The sequence below is a fragment of the Lygodium microphyllum genome, chromosome 6 (genome assembly GCF_053477565.2).
Source record: "Lygodium microphyllum isolate KBCC chromosome 6, Lygodium_microphyllum_v1.1.10, whole genome shotgun sequence".
In the NCBI taxonomy this organism is placed as follows: Eukaryota; Viridiplantae; Streptophyta; class Polypodiopsida; order Schizaeales; family Lygodiaceae; genus Lygodium; species Lygodium microphyllum.
This window is the reverse complement of record NC_141140.1, coordinates 141,064,254-141,084,386: the sequence shown is the minus strand read 5'-3', so window position 1 is coordinate 141,084,386 and position 20,133 is coordinate 141,064,254.

Below are 20,133 nucleotides of genomic sequence, written 5' to 3'. Positions count from 1 at the left end.
TTACCAACTGCTTTTGCTATTTTGCAGCTTCTCCTCCTTGCTTTTTGGAGCAGGTTATAAACGCGCTCTCTCTCTCTCTCTCTCTCTCTCTCCTAATAATTTCTCTTTTTCTTTTTCCGCCGCCTTTAATTTCTACGAGAAAACATCCGTATGACAGAGGCGCCATCTCTACTTATCGGAGGTGCAGGGGCCGTTGACTGCATCATTACAATTCCAGCCTCCAGGTCTCTTGGATAATCCTTTCCGACGGCTCATGAGAAATTATCCTTGGATATTATAATAATAATCAAGCAATTAATTAGGGCAAGTGCATGCATGTGCACGTGAGAAAATGGAGTTCGTTTTTTTTTAATTTAAATAATGACAGTGCTTGAATCATCTCACCCCCCCCCATCCATCTATCTATAGACCATCGATTTCCCTGCAGGGGACGAGCCCCGCCCTTCGATCGATCATCAAATACCTCCTCCCTCTGCCTCTCTCTCTCTCTCTCTCTCTCTCTCTCTCTCTCTCTCTTTGCAGCTTTCCAGCTTCTCGGTAGCAGCTCTGGCTATTCCATCAATTCCCGACGTCCATAGAGAGAAGGCTCGGATAGGCCCCGTTTTACATGACAAAAGGGTGTTTAGCTTGACAAGGTGTTGTCATAAGAAAGTTGACAACCACGGTTCGAGTCAGGCTTACCCTTGCATGCATCAAAACTCTCTTTTTCATTGGTCGCAGAGACTCATTTTGGGCAAACGGTCAACCCCACCCCAAGCCCTACCATCCCAAACTCTAGGGCTTGCCATGGACACCAAAATACAATACACATAGGATCTCTTAGAAGTGAATATATATTTTTATTATGCCTTTGGAGATGTGCTCCACAAGGTTTGAACTCCGCATCCTGTAACTCAATCCACAACCAAACCACTATGCCACAACTTCCATTGGTATACACATAGGATTTCTTAAGGGAGAGTGGCTGGATGAATGAGAATGTGAAATATGATTGACTATTTTTCGCTTACAAAGATTTTGCATATAGGATAGGTCCTAGGTAGTTCACTATATGTATACCCTCTATATCACATGAGTTCAAGGACTATTTATAAATATCTTTGTCTGTGAATTTTTCCCTAAACAAACATACACTACAACATATACATGCTATAACGACGTTTTCTTTATATATGAAAAATATCCCCGTCGTCGCTATTAGCATCACTACAAAACCGTCGCTATTTGCCTCACTATTTTCGTTGCTATTTAGCAACACTATTACCGACGAAATTAGCGACGAAAATAGTGATGGTTACAGAGGAATTTCCGACGCTAATACCGACGATTGTAGAATTATTTTCCGACGCTGATACCGACGATTGCAGAAAAAAAAATTTGTGGCAGAGCTACAGATGCAGCCCTGCCACAGTTAGAGCCACACAGGGCTAAGAGACAATTCCTGCTATCAAAGAAGTTAGACAATCGATCCCAAATAATGACAAGACTTTGCAAACAAGTACTTTCATGGCATTAATTAACACAAATGTGCACTGCATTGATAAAGAAAATAACAAAACTTAAATTGAGAAGTGCTACTGTGACAAAGCAAATATATATACACCTGTACATCAATATGTGGTGAATAACATGGAGATGTGTATATGGAGTCATGCTACAACATAGAAGTCCGAATCATATACACTTAGCTATTACATATGGAGGATAGAGGCCATAAGGACTTACATAATACAAGATGGGAAGTAATCATATGTAGCCTAATCTGCTCTCTACGACTCATCCGCATCAGAAAACTCCTCTCGCTGTAGTGGCATACCGAAGGGAGTCTGCAACAGCAAATACATATATAATTGTGAGTACCAAATATAAACTGACATATAATGACAGATTTCTCAAATTAGGAGTGATATTTATTACTACTTACCGGTCCTCCGTGAGCATAGAGCTTCTCGATCAGGGCACTCAAGCCATGCTTCTCCCCGTATGTCACCTCTAGTGCAGTCGGGTCGCGATTCGTAAAACCTTGCTGTGGCCACAAACATTGAAAAACAACGTACTTGAGATTCATGTTCGAAATACATACATCAACATGGATGTCATTAAATTAGAGTACTCTACCCTATTAATACTTACGAAATCTGCCAGGAATGTTGCGTGGCTGCCGCTACCAAGGTGATGCACCGATCCTGCATCCAAGCGCGCCTTTACTGCGTCCTTCTACTGCTTCCACTTGTCTAGAGTGGATGTCACCTCATACTGGAGATTACTCCAGTCCTCTGTATCCAACCACTCCGGCTTCGATTTGCCCAACTTGACTGCCTCGCATGCATCAGACCGCCTACACGACCGATAGTCACGCATATGTGTCATCATCCACCCTCTCGAAAATCTATCATTGCTAGAGGGCTGAGGGAACTCTTGATACAATGTATCGATTATGTACTCCTTGCTGGCATCTGGAATCTCCTTCCACTTGTCTGTAATGTTGTGCCGAAATACTTGTTGGCACAACTCATGCATCCTAGAGATGACAGCTTTTCCATCATCATTCATGTATAAATGGCCAGTGGCCTTATCTATGAGATACAAGTAACCTGCAAGATTTTGCAAACGGGTACTTTCATGACATTAATACAAATGTGTCAAACACAACTTGAATTGATAAGTGCTATTGCGAAAAAGGATGTGAAAATACATACCTGGAGGAGTGGGTTTCGTGTACTTCTTGTCGGCCCTAGGAGTGATCGGTGGGGTGCGTGAAGGAGTGGGAGCAGTAGACGTCTACCCGCTACCGCTAGTGAAAGACGGTGTCGACTCCCTAGTGGCAATGCAAGTGGGAGAGACTGCATCTGTAACCCCACAACAGGAGCTGCCTCCTTCTCGACTACGTGACTCTGAAGCAAAGCAAGACCTGCGACTGCGTCTACTGGAGATCGAAGCATCGAACCGTCTAGAGTCTGTCGATCGTGCTGAGGTGCAACGAGAAAGCTGTGCATCGGCTCTATCTCTGACCCGTGCTAGCTGCTCCGGTGAGAAACGCGCTAGCATCGCGTCAATGTCGTCATTTGTAAAATCGTGACTCATCCTGCCGTCCGTGCCCAAATCCTAAACCTGCACATACAAGGAAAAATAAGTTAATTAGATAATGAATTGCAAGACATAATAAAACTAAGACTTAATTTGCAAGACTTCATTTTAAAATAATAATAATAATTAGATAATACAAAACACCATACTCCAAAAACATACAAAGTGTCCTAACCGATTTGCAAAAAGTGGCATTGCTATAGTGGGAGGAACGTTTTGATCGAGTCACTTTTGTTTAGGGCTCCACAATCTCATCTTGACATAGCTCAGTATACACCGGGAGATCTATACAAAATTCTCCACAAAATGAGGACTCTGCTTCATTTTCAAAAAACCCATCCTCTATCTCCATAGGTGAGATGTCTTGGTCCTCCAGGCGGTTCATCCTAGTTTCTTGTATGCCTTCTGTCTCATTGCTGCCATTAAAGGTTTCTCTTCTACGATCGGTACGGGGGTTCTAGCAAACAGGGGGATACTCCTAGATGTCATGGGAATGACATACCACCATTGAGGTTGTTGTGGATTAGGGAAAAAGATGACCTGATCCATATTACAATTAGTATAAAAGTCCACTTTGAGATTGCTAAAGCACGCCAAGTATTAGGGACTCTTACCTGCTCACAGTGATTTGGCAAAACAAATGTATCACTCAAATCGGTCCACTTCTTTGTTGAGTCAATCTCAACAAAGCCACTTGCCCCTCGCCGAACAGTTGCACCTGCTCCTTCGAGAGTAACCTTGAACCATTGCACATCAAATATGGTCACATAGAAACTTCGATAGTCCACTGCAAGGATACTCTATAAACATCCGAAATACTCCATCTCTACAACTACACAGTTTGGATCTGTGGCACGTCGTCGGCTTTCCTACTCAAACATTGCCATCACTCCACAGTCCATTGTCGAGCGTAACTTGTCAATGTGCTCTACTCTGAAATGTCGTCCATGTGACCATGCTACACTATGGACCTTATACTAGGAGAAGAACAAGTATATTAGTTGCGATTTGCAGTATAGATTGTAATTTCTTGGGATTGCATACCTTGGGATTGCATCCACGTGAGAAGTCCCACTCTTCTTTAGTAACTGTTTCTCCATCTTGAGATGCTTTGGTTAGGGCCTCATGTAGCCATCTAGTGGACATGAGGAGAAGCATCTCCTCTAAGCCCTTCATATATCGAATGGGCCATTGCCACATACTCTGTTGAAAGTCGGATCTTGCAGACTCTCGCTCAGCTCGAGCATCCTCATACCATTGCAGCCTCTTCTCCATTGTAGCGCTATGCAGCATACAAAATCGATTCACCTTAGACTCCATGGATGCGTCCATCTTCTTCTCTATTCCATTTCCCACTAGGACATCTCCACTCAGACGATCATCCTCCTTAAGTGACCATATCAAGCCTTTGTCCCGGTCCACAGTGGACAACCACTCAGAAATGTACACCAAGGCCTCCGACACTAACCAACCTTCAGCCATGCTACCCTCAGGACGAGCCCGTTGTCGCACAAATCCCTTTAAGGTCTTCATGAACCATTCAAGAAAAAACATCCATCGACTATGGACTGGACCTATAACCTGCAATTCATCTACAATATGCACTAGAAGATGGGTTTGTATCATGAGCATGCTAGTAGGAAGATACTTCTCCAAAAGACAAGCAGTCTCTACTGCCATGCATTTTGTGGATTCAATCAATGATGTATGAATCTCTTTTTGGGAGACAAACTGAACTAACTCGGACAATTTGTAAATGGTTGTCCGTACCTCCGATGTCAGAGACCCCGCGATTGCAATCGGCAATACGAACTGTGAAAACCATGTAATTAATATTGTGTATAAACAAACAGAGACTCTGAAATCTAATATGCAGAATCATGCCATACGCAACCTCATACCGTACATACCTGACACATCTTATGCCAATCATGGGATTTGAGTCCTATCAGTTGGTCATCCTTTGTGAATGCTGTCTTGAGAGAACGCATTAGGCTAGTCGGCGTGCGAAAGGACTTGATGTTTTCCTTTACTCGTCGTACTTCATTGCCAGACAAAACCCAAGGAGCACGCGGCAATTGCACTTGACCGTCGACACCACTTATAGGCCAATATGGTTCCATCTTTCCCACTGCTTTCAAATCCATCCTCGCTCCTAGTGTGTCTCACTGCCCAGTGAGGTGGTCCCATAGCAAGCTACCCACATTCTTAAAAATATGCATGGGATCTAAAAGGTGGTTAATTTTCAGTTTTTTCCAATAAGCCAGCTCATAGAAAATTGAGAAGTGTCGCATTCCACTGGGAAGCGAGTCTTGGTCCACCATCCTGCGATCAAACCAGCTCAGTGCGTTCATTCTCGCAGGAGGGCGACCAAGAAATCATTCTCTCATGACATGACCCTCTGGCAAAAAAGCCCGATGTCCCTCAAACCTTGGTCCACACGAGAATCCAACCTTGGTCCACACAGAGGACATGCATGGTAACCTAACGTGACTAGCCCTGCAGAACACACATGTACAATGAGGCATGTCATAACACCAACATCGCTCAAAGAAAACTAGCAAAATAAGAAAACATGCTTTGCCAGAGCATTCTCCATAACCTAGAAAGTCATGCATGGTCCACATAAGAATTGCCCTTATAGTTGCGGATCGCCTACCAATATGTTTGCTCATGTCCTCCACTACAATTCCCTCCCACAACTCCTTTAGCTCATCAATCAGTGGAGAGAGGTAGACATCCATATTCTTGACTTTGTATCGTCCAGGCACAAGCAAGCTGAGCAAAAGGTGTCCTTTCTTGGTGGAAAGCCATGGCGGTATATTGTAGTTAACAAGGACCACGGACCATACACTATAGGAGGTGGAATGTAAACCAAAAGGATTTACCCCATCCATGGCAAGACCAAATCGTAGATTCCTCGCCTCCTTTGCAAAGTCAGGGAAAGTCTCGTCAATGTGATGCCATGCTTCTGAGTCAGCTGGTGTATGCTGTACACCATCAGTGGATCGATTTTCCGCATGCCATGTAGTCAACTTTGCAAAACTCTTGGTCCGAAAAATGTGGCGAACACGCGGTATCAGCGAAAAGTGCCTCAAAACCTTATGCGGAACAGTCTGTCCTTGCAAGTCATTTCGATACCTATCCGCATCGCACTTGGGACATGTGGCCAACAATTCAAACTCTCCCCGGAAGAGAACACAATCATTGGGGCAAGCATGAATGCAATTATAATCCATGCCTAGCTTTTGCAGCACTTGTCTTGCATCATCACGAGACTCAGGTATCGTGTTTTGGGTAGGCAAAATGTAAGATTTCAACGTTCTACAAATTGCAATGAATCACATTATTAGAGTACTACATAGCACATTTTAATGGCTTTCAATAAAGAATCATACACATCATAATATACCTGAATAGCTATGTCACACTCGCATCGCTCCATCCATACTTTGTTTGTATGCTCAACAATGCAAGAAGTGTCTTCAAACAGGATACCCGACTCCTATCATACAATGGAATGGTAGCCTCCGCAATTAAAGGATCTTGGGATTCCGAGTCCGTCGGAAGCAATGATTCGATCATGTCCTCTAACTCGGGCTCCAAAAAAGCAGGAGGATTGTCCATGTCTCTAGCATTCTCACCCATAGAAGGGGGTTGAGAGTTATCACCTTCTATGAGACAGTTAGTTATCTCGGACGGCATTTGTATAGAGCGCGAACGAACCCGTCTTACTGGACGCAAGAGATCTGCGAACTGCAATGTATTGACATGGCCCTAACCCTGTAAAGGATGTTAAGGAGCTAACTTCTAAGATAACCCCAAAATGTTATACTTAAATCAATTACATGTCATATAGTAATGAGAGAGAACTTACCGTAAACTCGTAATTCAAGACTGCTTGGTCGATTATCTCAACTCAAAACTCTCCATACCGTTGCACATGCTCTATGGACAAATGACGTTTCCGACGAATGGCCAATTTGCATTGTGTGCATGGATAGGGGACATGTTGATTGAGCCAAGCCTCACGATCACCACCATGTTGGTCGTGAGTGCTAGACATCTTGATTGCGATGTAATGGAATGATAATTTAATAACGATTCTATATTGTATATTGGGACCACTCCACTATATATATTTTAGGTCTTTTTTTTTTAATTTTCGTACCTATCTCTTTGAGTTCGGCTCTAAACTTATCTATCTTTGAGGTCGGCTCTAAACTATGCTCACACACATACATTTTCGTACCTACATTGCAAAGAATAAAAACCAACACAATAAAAAATTTGAAAACACTCGCTTCCATTTCTCTCTCTTTCAACACTTCCTAACCTACATTGCAAAGCAACACAAAGCAACACAAAGATCGAAGAGAAACCAACACTTTCTAACCTACATTGCAAAGCAAAACAAAGATTGTAAAGAAACCAAAACAGGGCATACCATCGTGCTCTCTTCTTCTTCCATGACCTCTTCGTGCGGGCGACACTCCTCTCCTCGCGTGCGGCTCGCGGCTTGCTTCCTTGCTCACCTCCCTCTCTTGCTCACCTCCCTTTCTCTTTCTCTCCACCTTCGCGCGCGCGTTTGAAAGAAACATTCGGGTTTCCGCGAAATGTTACCGCAGTAAGTCGTTGCTATTAGCATCGCTATTTACGTCTCTATTTGCGTCGCTAAATAGTGACGCTAATACTGACGCCGAAAAAAAAAACGTCGCTACTTAGCGTCGCTATATGTGTGTACCCTTGTAGTGATAATCCTTTTCTATTTAATTTGTAAGTAGCCCCTTTATATGGGACCTTTCTGTATATTAAAAATGTGTAAAAAATGTATTTTAAAAATCCCTTATATTGAACCCATATGATACATACATATATTTATGACTGACCTCCCTGAGGACAAGTGTACTATAATCAGCCTTGATACATGAAATTAATTTGTTACACCTATTTTTTGAAGTGGTTCTTTTTTTAATCATAGTTAATATCTACTATACAAAATCCTTACGATTGGTTTTTATTCAATGGAATCTACCAAAGGATTTCTAGCATTCTCAAAATATGCATTCCTTGAATGATCAACCTCGACCCCCTAAAACGGCACTAGTTAGGTTCTAATGACGACATGCTAGGATAGTCAATGTTTGGCTCTTTTTAAACTTGCCTAATCTAACACTCGAATTGGGAAGCCGCTTGCCAAACTGAGACCACCTTGCATTAAACAAGACCCATCAAGGATCTAGCCACCCACTTCCCTTTAGGGTTTTCTTTAGTTTGCTAATTAGTCCTAGCATGATGTAATTTGACATATTGCAATTAGCTTCCTTAATTAACTCCTTTGAAATGATGTTCCTTTACGTCAATTAGGCACGTACATAAATACAATTTCAAACTATCCTTTGCAAATAGTTATGAGCAGTATATTCACTTGCACCTTCTCCAAGGTGCAATGCCATGTTGGCATTATGTCTCTTATATCGAGACTTGTATCCAAAGTACCTAGATACCCCTGCATGGGCATAATCTACCAATTTGACCTTATCTAACATCAAGGCCTTTCGAGAAGACCATCCTAGGCTCGCAAGGGTTAGGTCGATCCTCAATGCCCAAGGAATTTACAACCAGATCCCCTTAGCACCCTTGTCACCTCCTAGCATAATATCTTTCCTACGAAGAGACCTCTTGCATATCCAAAGCCAATCCTAGCACCCACTGCAAACAAACCTGTTTCCTTGGTGAAGGGCTCTGCCACTAGTATTACGGGGAAGATTTGGGCATATCTAAGAATCCGCCCAATTAGGCATGATATTTCTTTTCAAAATCCACAAACAAGGCAGTCATCCTAATCTCAACTAGGAAATCATCCTTTTCCACGCAACAAGCATATCTTAAAATATTTCATCAAAACCAAAACATTTTCCTTTGAATATCCCCACAACTTATTTCTCTTAAAGCATAATCATATAAAATGTTACATGAAAATCCCCTTAGTGTTTAGGGTGTGATACTTCTCATCCCTCTTTATACTTTTCAAAGGTCATACACTTTTCTCCTAGATAATATAATGTTTTAGCATATAATACTTTAATATGCATGGGCAGGGCATCTATATTTACTTGTAGTAGTTCTATCCTTTCAGAGATAATCATGACTAGTTCCTAACATAAGGAATAATTCATTTCCATATCTTGTGGTTGTTGTAAGTTGTAATTTTCTCTTGAATGTATAATAATTTAAAGATATTCAAGGTTCTTGCCTACATAAATAGAAACTATGCTTTTTTGTTCATTGTTGCTAATCAATCATTCATTCATTCATTTTACTTAAGTAATTTTTTCTTTAAATCTATCCAAGGCACTTGAACAAAAGTTGGTGCAAATGGGGCCTCATTCATACATGCAACCTCTTGTCCCACTCCATCTCTCCACTACTTAGGGCCATCGTTTTACAAGAGAACTTCTTTTAGCACCTCTAAACTGTATGTAAAGCTTGACAAGATACAATAAAGTACTTAGAATCTAGTAAGGCAATGAGTATCTTGGCTAGGAGAAGAGGATGATCATGAATGTAATGATGGTGGAGATCCAAGTGGGGAAAAAACAAATGTTGCTTGCAAGGAAGGGTTCTGAAGGGTTGTTGTTAGTTTATTTTGGAATTTGGTAGTCCTTCAAGGTCTTCTCTTCTTTAGATCCTTCTTTTACCCCCCTCTTACTCTCTATCTCACTATCTCTCTCTCTATGTCATTCCCTCCCACTATCTTTCTCTCTATTTTTCTCTTGTCCTTCTCTCTCTCTCTCTCTCTCTCTCTCTCTCTCTCTCTCTCTCTCTCTCTCTCTCTCTCTCTCTCTCTCTCTCTCTCTCTCTCTCTCTCTCTCTCTCTCTCTCTCTCTCTCTCTCTCTCTCTCTCTCCAACGGTGCAATTATCAAAGGAAGTGATTACAAGAAGTAATCAATGGTCTTCAGCCTTAGTGGCAATAGACTTTATATAGCCTTTGGGTTGCTCGTTCATCCTAGTGCACTTTACTCTATGCATACAAACTCTTCGCAAAGACAAATATTGCTGCAAACTTGGTGAACGTTGCTTATGGGGGATTGATTAGGCATAGGTGTTGATGATGTAGGTAATGATGGAACGATAGTGATGCTAATTGATGAAAATGGAGATGGTTGATTAGGATGATGGCATCTTCGTATTGGCAAGTGGTGGCTATCTCTTTTACATTTAAAATATGTATATAATGATGTTATAGAATTGGATATGGCATCACACGGAAACTCTCTCTCTCTCTCTCTCTCTCTCTCTCTCTCTCTCTCTCTCTCTCTCTCTCTCTCTCTCTCTCTCTCTCTCTCTCTCTCTCTCTCTCTCTCTCTCTCTCTCTCTCTCTCTCTCTCTCCCCTATTCCAATCAAATCTATATTTCAATGCTTCTTGTTCGATTAGCTATACTTATGATATCCTTGCTTGCTAAGTTTCAATTAGTGAACAGAAAGGAAGGGTTCATATGTGATGTTCTTGCCTTCTTTGCTATTTGTTCTACCTTTATCTAGTTCGATTCCCCTTCTATTAGCTATTGAGAGGCTCTTCCTTTTTGTGATCTATATCTCAAGTTCATCAATTATTGTCAAGGAACTAATTGGATGTGTTGAAGGTATAATCCCAGAAGTTTTTGTGCTTCTTTGTTCCCTTGTTGAAAGAGGTTTTTTTCTATCTAACTTGCCCAAGAAATTGCATCACCAATTGCTTTTATATCAAGAGCCCCAATAATAGAAGTGCACATATCGAAGAATCCCCAACACAAATAATCCCAAAACATGCAGCTACAAACTTAATAGATAACACAAAAGTGCCACAATCTAACATATGCATAAAATAGTGTTGAATATAGAAGCACACTTACAAAATATGAGAAGAATCCGCATAACACCAACAATTGGCCATAAAGAGATGTGAGCATCCCCATTGTGTCTTTTATGATGCCGCATGTATTTGTGCTATGAGAGATTGCACATATTTGTTTCATCCTGAGGGACAAAATAGAAAATATGAGGAAAAAGACATCTTGTTTTATATGAGCGTGATTATAATAAGAGGAGAGGATAGATTGTTAGAAATAGCAAAGAACCTACTTTCGTGGGCAACCTTTTGTTAAAAGTAATGACATGCTCAATTTGCACTCCCTTAAGGACCCTTCACACTCAAATGTGCTTAACCTTTAGGAGATAAAGAAAAATTATAAACTACCATAAAATCTATAAGATTCTTGTTTATGCCAATGTTAATTAGTATAGCTCTCTCTAATAGAAATATTATAAGATTTGCTATTATGAGCCATGACAATGGAAGAAAGTGTGTTGAATGACCCTAAACACAAGAATGCAACAAAAGTGCACCAATGAGTGAAAATGCCCACAAAAACATGTATGGCCATTCTAAATGATTAAAATACACAATATAATTACAAAACAAATGAAAACCTTAGTACTAAGTGCCATTAAGTGCTTATTGTAAGTGTGCACATATATGTATGCTCTAGATATGCATATATCCTTGCATTATTATGGGAAATAGGAGGATACAATATAAGAGAAAAGAGTTTCTCTCTTGCATGTGTAAGACTATAATGAGAAGGAGAAGAAAATAACATCCTCCTTACAAAGATCGTGAGCTTTTTTTTATAGCCTCACCTTTTGATTTCAAAAGAAAGGTCTTGGCTTTACTTGCTTATTGTTGAAGCACACATGTGGTAAAGTCCTATTCTAGCTTGATATTGCATACAAAGACAAAACTGTGAGGTGGCCTTCTGCACTAAGACTTTCTTGAGAAGGCCAAATAAATTTGAAAGTGTGAGACATTTTTTAACATTTTGTTAAGGGAACAATCCATGAAAAGGCTCGTGGTAATCTATAAATCAAAGCAAAAGTGCATTATAATTGAGTGTTTGGACACAACATGATTTATTTTTCCTTTAGCGATTATTTTCTTAGAAAGATAGTAGCAAACGCCCATTGGTAGAGCTCTTTCTCTCTCTTTTTATCCTTCTAGTTTCCAATATTACTTGACATGCTACTACATCAATAGTGAGAGTTTTAAGTGTCGTGCACTAATATGCAAATGTAATAGTCCATGCTAGGTCCAATAGTCTAAGGTCAAAGCATTAATTAGAGGAGGACTGGGAGGATCCCACAAAGTGGGTAGGGGACCCAAAAAAGTGGTGGAAACCCTAAAACATAAAGTGAAATGTAAACCTTAACCCTAAAATGTAGGGGGGATAACCCTAACACTAACACTAATTTTGGTCTATATAACCATGGGAAATTGTAGTTATAATCATCCATATTGTTTCCTTCATGTTGGCACATCCATGTTGGTGTTCCCATGCTACTAAATTTATGCTAGTGTGATCTTTGTGCAACTATTCTCTTCTTCTATTCTCCATCTTGTGTAACCATTGTTGAGGGTAAACAAGAGAGTGAGTGAGAGCACGTACTCAGTAATGGACTAGGGATAATGAAGCTCTTCACCATCTTTTGCTTTTCTTCTTCTTCTTCCCATTCTTGGTGAGAGGGTTGAGTTTGAGGTTGTGTTTAAGGAAGTGTGATTGAGAGAGCAAGAAACCAAGTGTGTTAAAGCTATTCTCCTTCTTCCTCTCTATCTTTTTCTCTTGACATGGGCATACTTGGTGCTGGATGTGAAAGAGCAAAGGTGTTGGAACATAGCACTTGGACCTTGGAACTATCTTCGAGCCTTCAAGGTAAGTAGGTGAGTTTACTACACCTTGAAGTTGACCTTGCTTTCTTAGGTAGAAAGAAAGGATATATGGTTGGCCAGAGTTTTGGAGTGTTGAGACAACTAATGATATATGGTTGGGTAGAGTTTGAGTGTTGAGAAAATTGACAAATAGTTGACCAAAGTGGTTGAAGCTTTTTAAATAATCAAAGTCCATCTAATATCCTAACTGTTGCACCTTTAGGAAGGAAGAGGAAGACTTTGACTTACAATGGCTCTCGACTCAAATTCTCTTCAGAAGAATGGTCAAGTATCCCCTTTTCTTCATTGCTCAAGTGGGGACAATTTAGAAACACCCTTGACTCATTAAACTATTCTCTTCTTCTATTCTCCATCTTGTGTAACCATTTTTGAGGGTAAACAAGAGAGTGAGTGAGAGCATGTATTGAGTGACGGACTAGGGATAATGAAACTCTTCACCATCTTTTGCTTTTCTTCTTCTTCTTCCCATTCTTGGTGAGAGGGTTGAGTTTGAAGCTGTGTTTAAGGAAGTGTGATTGAGAAAGCAAGAAACCAAGTGTGTTAAAGCTATTCTCCTTCTTCCTCTCTATCTTTTTCTCTTGACATGGGCATACTTGGTGGTGGATGTGAAAGAGCAAAGGTGTTGGAACATAGCACTTGGATCTTGGAACTATCTTCGAGCCTTCAAGGTAAGTAGGTGAGTTTACTACACCTTGAAGTTGACCTTGCTTTCTTAGGTAGAAAGAAAGGATATATGGTTGGCCTGAGTTTTGGAGTGTTGAGACAACTAATGATATATGGTTGGGTAGAGTTTGGAGTGTTGAGAAAATTGACAGATAGTTGACCAAAGTGGTTGAAGCTTTTTAAATAATCAAAGTCCATCTAATATCCTAATTGTTGCACCTTTAGGAAGGAAGAGGAAGACTTTGACTTACAATGGCTCTCGACTCAAATTCTCTTCAGAAGAATGGTCAAGTATCCCCTTTTCTTCATTGCTCAAGTGGGGACAATTTAGAAACACCCTTGACTCATTAAACTATTCTCTTCTTCTATTCTCCATCTTGTGTAACCATTGTTGAGGGTAAACAAGAGAGTGAGTGAGAGCATGTATTGAGTGACGGACTAAGGATAATGAAGCTCTTCACCATCTTTTGCTTTTCTTCTTCTTCTTCCCATTCTTGGTGAGTGGGTTGAGTTTGAAGCTGTGTTTAAGGAAGTGTGATTGAGAAAGCAAGAAACCAAGTGTGTTAAAGCTATTCTCCTTCTTCCTCTCTATCTTTTTCTCTTGACATGGGCATACTTGGTGGTGGATGTGAAAGAGCAAAGGTGTTGGAACATAGCACTTGGATCTTGGAACTATCTTCGAGCCTTCAAGGTAAGTAGGTGAGTTTACTACACCTTGAAGTTGACCTTGCTTTCTTAGGTAGAAAGAAAGGATATATGGTTGGCCAGAGTTTTGGAGTGTTGAGACAACTAATGATATATGGTTGGGTAGAGTTTGGAGTGTTGAGAAAATTGACAGATAGTTGACCAAAGTGGTTGAAGCTTTTTAAATAATCAAATTCCATCTAATATCCTAACTGTTGCACCTTTAGGAAGGAAGAGGAAGACTTTGACTTACAATGGCTCTCGACTCAAATTCTCTTCAGAAGAATGGTCAAGTATCCCCTTTTCTTCATTGCTCAAGCGGGGACAATTTAAAGCACCCTTGACTCATTAAACTATTCTCTTCTTCTATTCTCCATCTTGTGTAACCATTGTTGAGGGTAAAGAAGAGAGTGAGTGAGAGCATGTACTGAGTGACGGACTAGGGATAATGAAGCTCTTCACCATCTTTTGTTTTTCTTCTTCTTCTTCCCATTCTTTGTGAGAGGGTTGAGTTTGAGGCTGTGTGTGAGGAAGTGTGATTGAGAGAGCAAGAAACCAAGTGTGTTAAAGCTATTCTCCTTCTTCCTCTCTATCTTTTTCTCTTGACATGGGCATACTTGGTGGTGGATGTAAAGGAGCAAAGGTGTTGGAACACAGCACTTGGATCTTGGAACTATCTTCGAGCCTTCAAGGTAAGTAGGTGAGTTTACTACACCTTGAAGTTGACCTTGCTTTCTTAGGTAGAAAGAAAGGATATATGCTTGGCCAGAGTTTTGGAGTGATGAGGCAGCTAATGATATATGGTTGGGTAGAGTTTGGAGTGTTGAGACAATTGACAGATAGTTGACCAAAGTGGTTGAAGCTTTTTAAATAATCAAAGTTCATCTAATATCCTAACTGTTGCACCTTTAGGAAGGAAGAGGAAGATTTTGACTTACAATGACTCTCGACTCGAATTCTCTTTACAAGAATGGTCAAGTATCCCCTTTTCTTCATTGCTCAAGTGGGGACAATTTAGAAACACCCTTGACTCATTAAACTATTCTCTTCTTCTATTCTCCATCTTGTGTAACCATTGTTGAGGGTAAAGAAGAGAGTGAGCGAGAGCATGTACTGAGTGAGGGACTAGGGATAATGAAGCTCTTCACCATCTTTTGTTTTTCTTCTTCTTCTTCCCATTCTTGGTGAGAGGGTTGAGTTTGAGGCTGTGTTTAAGGAAGTGTGATTGAGAGAGCAAGAAACCAAGTGTGTTAAAGCTATTCTCCTTCTTCCTCTCTATCTTTTTATCTTGACATGGGCATACTTGGTGTTGGATGTGTAGGAGCAAAGGTGTTGGAACATAGAACTTGGATCTTGGAACTATCTTCGAGCCTTCAAGGTAAGTAGGTGAGTTTACTACACCTTGAAGTTGACCTTGCTTTCTTAGGTAGAAAGAAAGGATATATGGTTGGCCAGAGTTTTGGAGTGTTGAGGCAACTAATGATATATGGTTGGGTAGAGTTTGGAGTGTTGAGACAATTGACAAATAGTTGACCAAAGTGGTTGAAGCTTTTTAAATAATCAAAGTCCATCTAATATCCTAACTGTTGCACCTTTAGGAAGGAAGAGGAAGACTTTGACTTACAATGACTCTCGACTCAAATTCTCTTCAGAAGAATGGTCAAGTATCCCCTTTTCTTCATTGCTCAAGTGGGGACAATTTAGAAGCACCCTTGACTCATTAAACCATTCTCTTCTTCTATTCTCCATCTTGTGTAACCATTGTTGAGGGTGAAGAAGAGAGTGAGTGAGAGCATGTACTGAGTGAGGGACTAGGGATAGTGAATCTCTTCACCATCTTTTGTTTTTCTTCTTCTTCTTCCCATTCTTGGTGAGAGGGTTGAGTTTGAGGCTGTGTGTGAGGAAGTGTGATTGAGAGAGCAAGAAACCAAGTGTGTTAAATCTATTCTCCTTCTTCCTCTCTATCTTTTTCTCTTGACATGGGCATACTTGATGTTGGATGTGTAGGAGCAAAGGTGTTGGAACATAGCACTTGGATCTTGGAACTATCTTCGAGCCTTCAAAGTAAGTAGGTGAGTTTACTACACCTTGAAATTGACCTCGCTTTCTCAGGTAGAAAGAAAGGATATATGGTTGGCCAGAGTTTTGGAGTGTTGAGGCAACTAATGATATATGGTTGGGTAGAGTTTGGAGTGTTGAGACAATTGACAAATAGTTGACCAAAGTGGTTGAAGCTTTTTAAATAATCAAAGTCCATCTAATATCCTAACTGTTGCACCTTTAGGAAGGAAGAGGAAGACTTTGACTTACAATGACTCTCGACTCAAATTCTCTTCAGAAGAATGGTCAAGTATCCCCTTTTCTTCATTGCTCAAGTGGGGACAATTTAGAAGCACCCTTGACTCATTAAACCATTCTCTTCTTCTATTCTCCATCTTGTGTAACCATTGTTGAGGGTGAAGAAGAGAGTGAGTGAGAGCATGTACTGAGTGAGGGACTAGGGATAGTGAATCTCTTCACCATCTTTTGTTTTTCTTCTTCTTCTTCCCATTCTTGGTGAGAGGGTTGAGTTTGAGGCTGTGTGTGAGGAAGTGTGATTGAGAGAGCAAGAAACCAAGTGTGTTAAATCTATTCTCCTTCTTCCTCTCTATCTTTTTCTCTTGACATGGGCATACTTGGTGGTGGATGTAAAGGAGCAAAGGTGTTGGAACACAGCACTTGGATCTTGGAACTATCTTCGAGCCTTCAAGGTAAGTAGGTGAGTTTACTACACCTTGAAGTTGAACTTGCTTTCTTAGGTAGAAAGAAAGGATATATGGTTGGCCAAAGTTTTGGAGTGATGAGGCAACTAATGATATATGGTTGGGTAGAGTTTGGAGTGTTGAGACAATTGACAGATAGTTGACCAAAGTGGTTGAAGCTTTTTAAATAATCAAAGTTCATCTAATATCCTAACTGTTGCACCTTTAGGAAGGAAGAGGAAGATTTTGACTTACAATGACTCTCGACTCGAATTCTCTTCAGAAGAATGGTCAAGTATCCCCTTTTCTTCATTGCTCAAGTGGGGACAATTTAGAAGCACCCTTGACTCATTAACTATTCTCTTCTTCTATTCTCCATCTTGTGTAACCATTGTTGAGGGTAAAGAAGAGAGTGAGTGAGAGCATGTACTGAGTGAGGGACTAGGGATAATGAAGCTCTTCACCATCTTTTGTTTTTCTTCTTCTTCTTCTTCCCATTCTTGGTGAGAGGGTTGAGTTTGAGGCTGTGTGTGAGGAAGTGTGATTGAGAGAGCAAGAAACCAAGTGTGTTAAATCTATTCTCCTTCTTCCTCTCTATCTTTTTCTCTTGACATGGGCATACTTGATGTTGGATGTGTAGGAGCAAAGGTGTTGGAACATAGCACTTGGATCTTGGAACTATCTTCGAGCCTTCAAAGTAAGTAGGTGAGTTTACTACACCTTGAAATTGACCTCGCTTTCTCAGGTAGAAAGAAAGGATATATGGTTGGCCAGAGTTTTGGAGTGTTGAGGCAACTAATGAAATATGGTTGGGTAGAGTTTGGAGTGTTGAGACAATTGACAAATAGTTGACCAAAGTGGTTGAAGCTTTTTAAATAATCAAAGTCCATCTAATATCCTAACTGTTGCACCTTTAGGAAGGAAGAGGAAGACTTTGACTTACAATGACTCTCGACTCAAATTCTCTTCAGAAGAATGGTCAAGTATCCCCTTTTCTTCATTGCTCAAGTGGGGACAATTTAGAAGCACCCTTGACTCATTAAACCATTCTCTTCTTCTATTCTCCATCTTGTGTAACCATTGTTGAGGGTGAAGAAGAGAGTGAGTGAGAGCATGTACTGAGTGAGGGACTAGGGATAGTGAATCTCTTCACCATCTTTTGTTTTTCTTCTTCTTCTTCCCATTCTTGGTGAGAGGGTTGAGTTTGAGGCTGTGTGTGAGGAAGTGTGATTGAGAGAGCAAGAAACCAAGTGTGTTAAATCTATTCTCCTTCTTCCTCTCTATCTTTTTCTCTTGACATGGGCATACTTGGTGGTGGATGTAAAGGAGCAAAGGTGTTGGAACACAGCACTTGGATCTTGGAACTATCTTCGAGCCTTCAAGGTAAGTAGGTGAGTTTACTACACCTTGAAGTTGAACTTGCTTTCTTAGGTAGAAAGAAAGGATATATGGTTGGCCAAAGTTTTGGAGTGATGAGGCAACTAATGATATATGGTTGGGTAGAGTTTGGAGTGTTGAGACAATTGACAGATAGTTGACCAAAGTGGTTGAAGCTTTTTAAATAATCAAAGTTCATCTAATATCCTAACTGTTGCACCTTTAGGAAGGAAGAGGAAGATTTTGACTTACAATGACTCTCGACTCGAATTCTCTTCAGAAGAATGGTCAAGTATCCCCTTTTCTTCATTGCTCAAGTGGGGACAATTTAGAAGCACCCTTGACTCATTAACTATTCTCTTCTTCTATTCTCCATCTTGTGTAACCATTGTTGAGGGTAAAGAAGAGAGTGAGTGAGAGCATGTACTGAGTGAGGGACTAGGGATAATGAAGCTCTTCACCATCTTTTGTTTTTCTTCTTCTTCTTCTTCCCATTCTTGGTGAGAGGGTTGAGTTTGAGGCTGTGTGTGAGGAAGTGTGATTGAGAGAGCAAGAAACCAAGTGTGTTAAATCTATTCTCCTTCTTCCTCTCTATCTTTTTCTCTTGACATGGGCATACTTGATGTTGGATGTGTAGGAGCAAAGGTGTTGGAACATAGCACTTGGATCTTGGAACTATCTTCGAGCCTTCAAAGTAAGTAGGTGAGTTTACTACACCTTGAAATTGACCTCGCTTTCTCAGGTAGAAAGAAAGGATATATGGTTGGCCAGAGTTTTGGAGTGTTGAGGCAACTAATGATATATGGTTCGGTAGAGTTTGGAGTGTTGAGACAATTGACAAATAGTTGACCAAAGTGGTTGAAGCTTTTTAAATAATCAAAGTCCATCTAATATCCTAACTGTTGCACCTTTAGGAAGGAAGAGGAAGACTTTGACTTACAATGACTCTCGACTCAAATTCTCTTCAGAAGAATGGTCAAGTATCCCCTTTTCTTCATTGCTCAAGTGGGGACAATTTAGAAGCACCCTTGACTCATTAAATCCTCCTCAATCCTTTCTAACAAGGTGGCAGGCAAGTATTTCTTAACCAAGTAGTTATATTATTCCTAGGTACATGTTTGAATATCCCCATGTCATCACACGTCCCTTTCTATTAAAGTTTCTTCCTCTCAAAAGTCTATCTTTTCTTCTTTTTTCTCTTTCCCTATTTGACACCACTTGACTCATGCCTTCAGCCTCACCACTATATCACATGGGCATTCAATAGATGGGAGAGTTGGGATTCTTGATTGGAAAGGTAACACACATCTTAAAGAAATCTCGAACGTAAGCGGTTATGCAATTTACCAACACGGCCAAAGTAAACTAGGACAAATTGGTAAACTAGGCCAAGGAAGTAAACCATGCTAAAAAGGTTATGTCACTTTTTGAGGTGGATCACTATATTTATGATTCAACTTGGCTTTATCCATCAATGTCCCAAATTTTGAAACTTAGTTTAGCTTTATTTAGCCTCCATTCTATATGTTTAAGAGCTACTTTCAAGAGGGACACGCCGTAGTACTAATATTATGAGTTTGCTAAACTTAGGGGGCTAAAATGCAAGGTTCTAGTTTACTTTTCATAAACTAGCACTACAACATATAGACCCAATAGCGACGTTTAAAGTGACAGGATTATTCATGGAAAAAATTACCCCCATCATTGCTATTTGCGTCGCTATTAGCGACGCGATCGATTCGTCGCTATTAACGTCGCTAACCCAATTAGTGATGCAAATAGCAACATTTATAGCGACGTTTGCCTTAGTAAA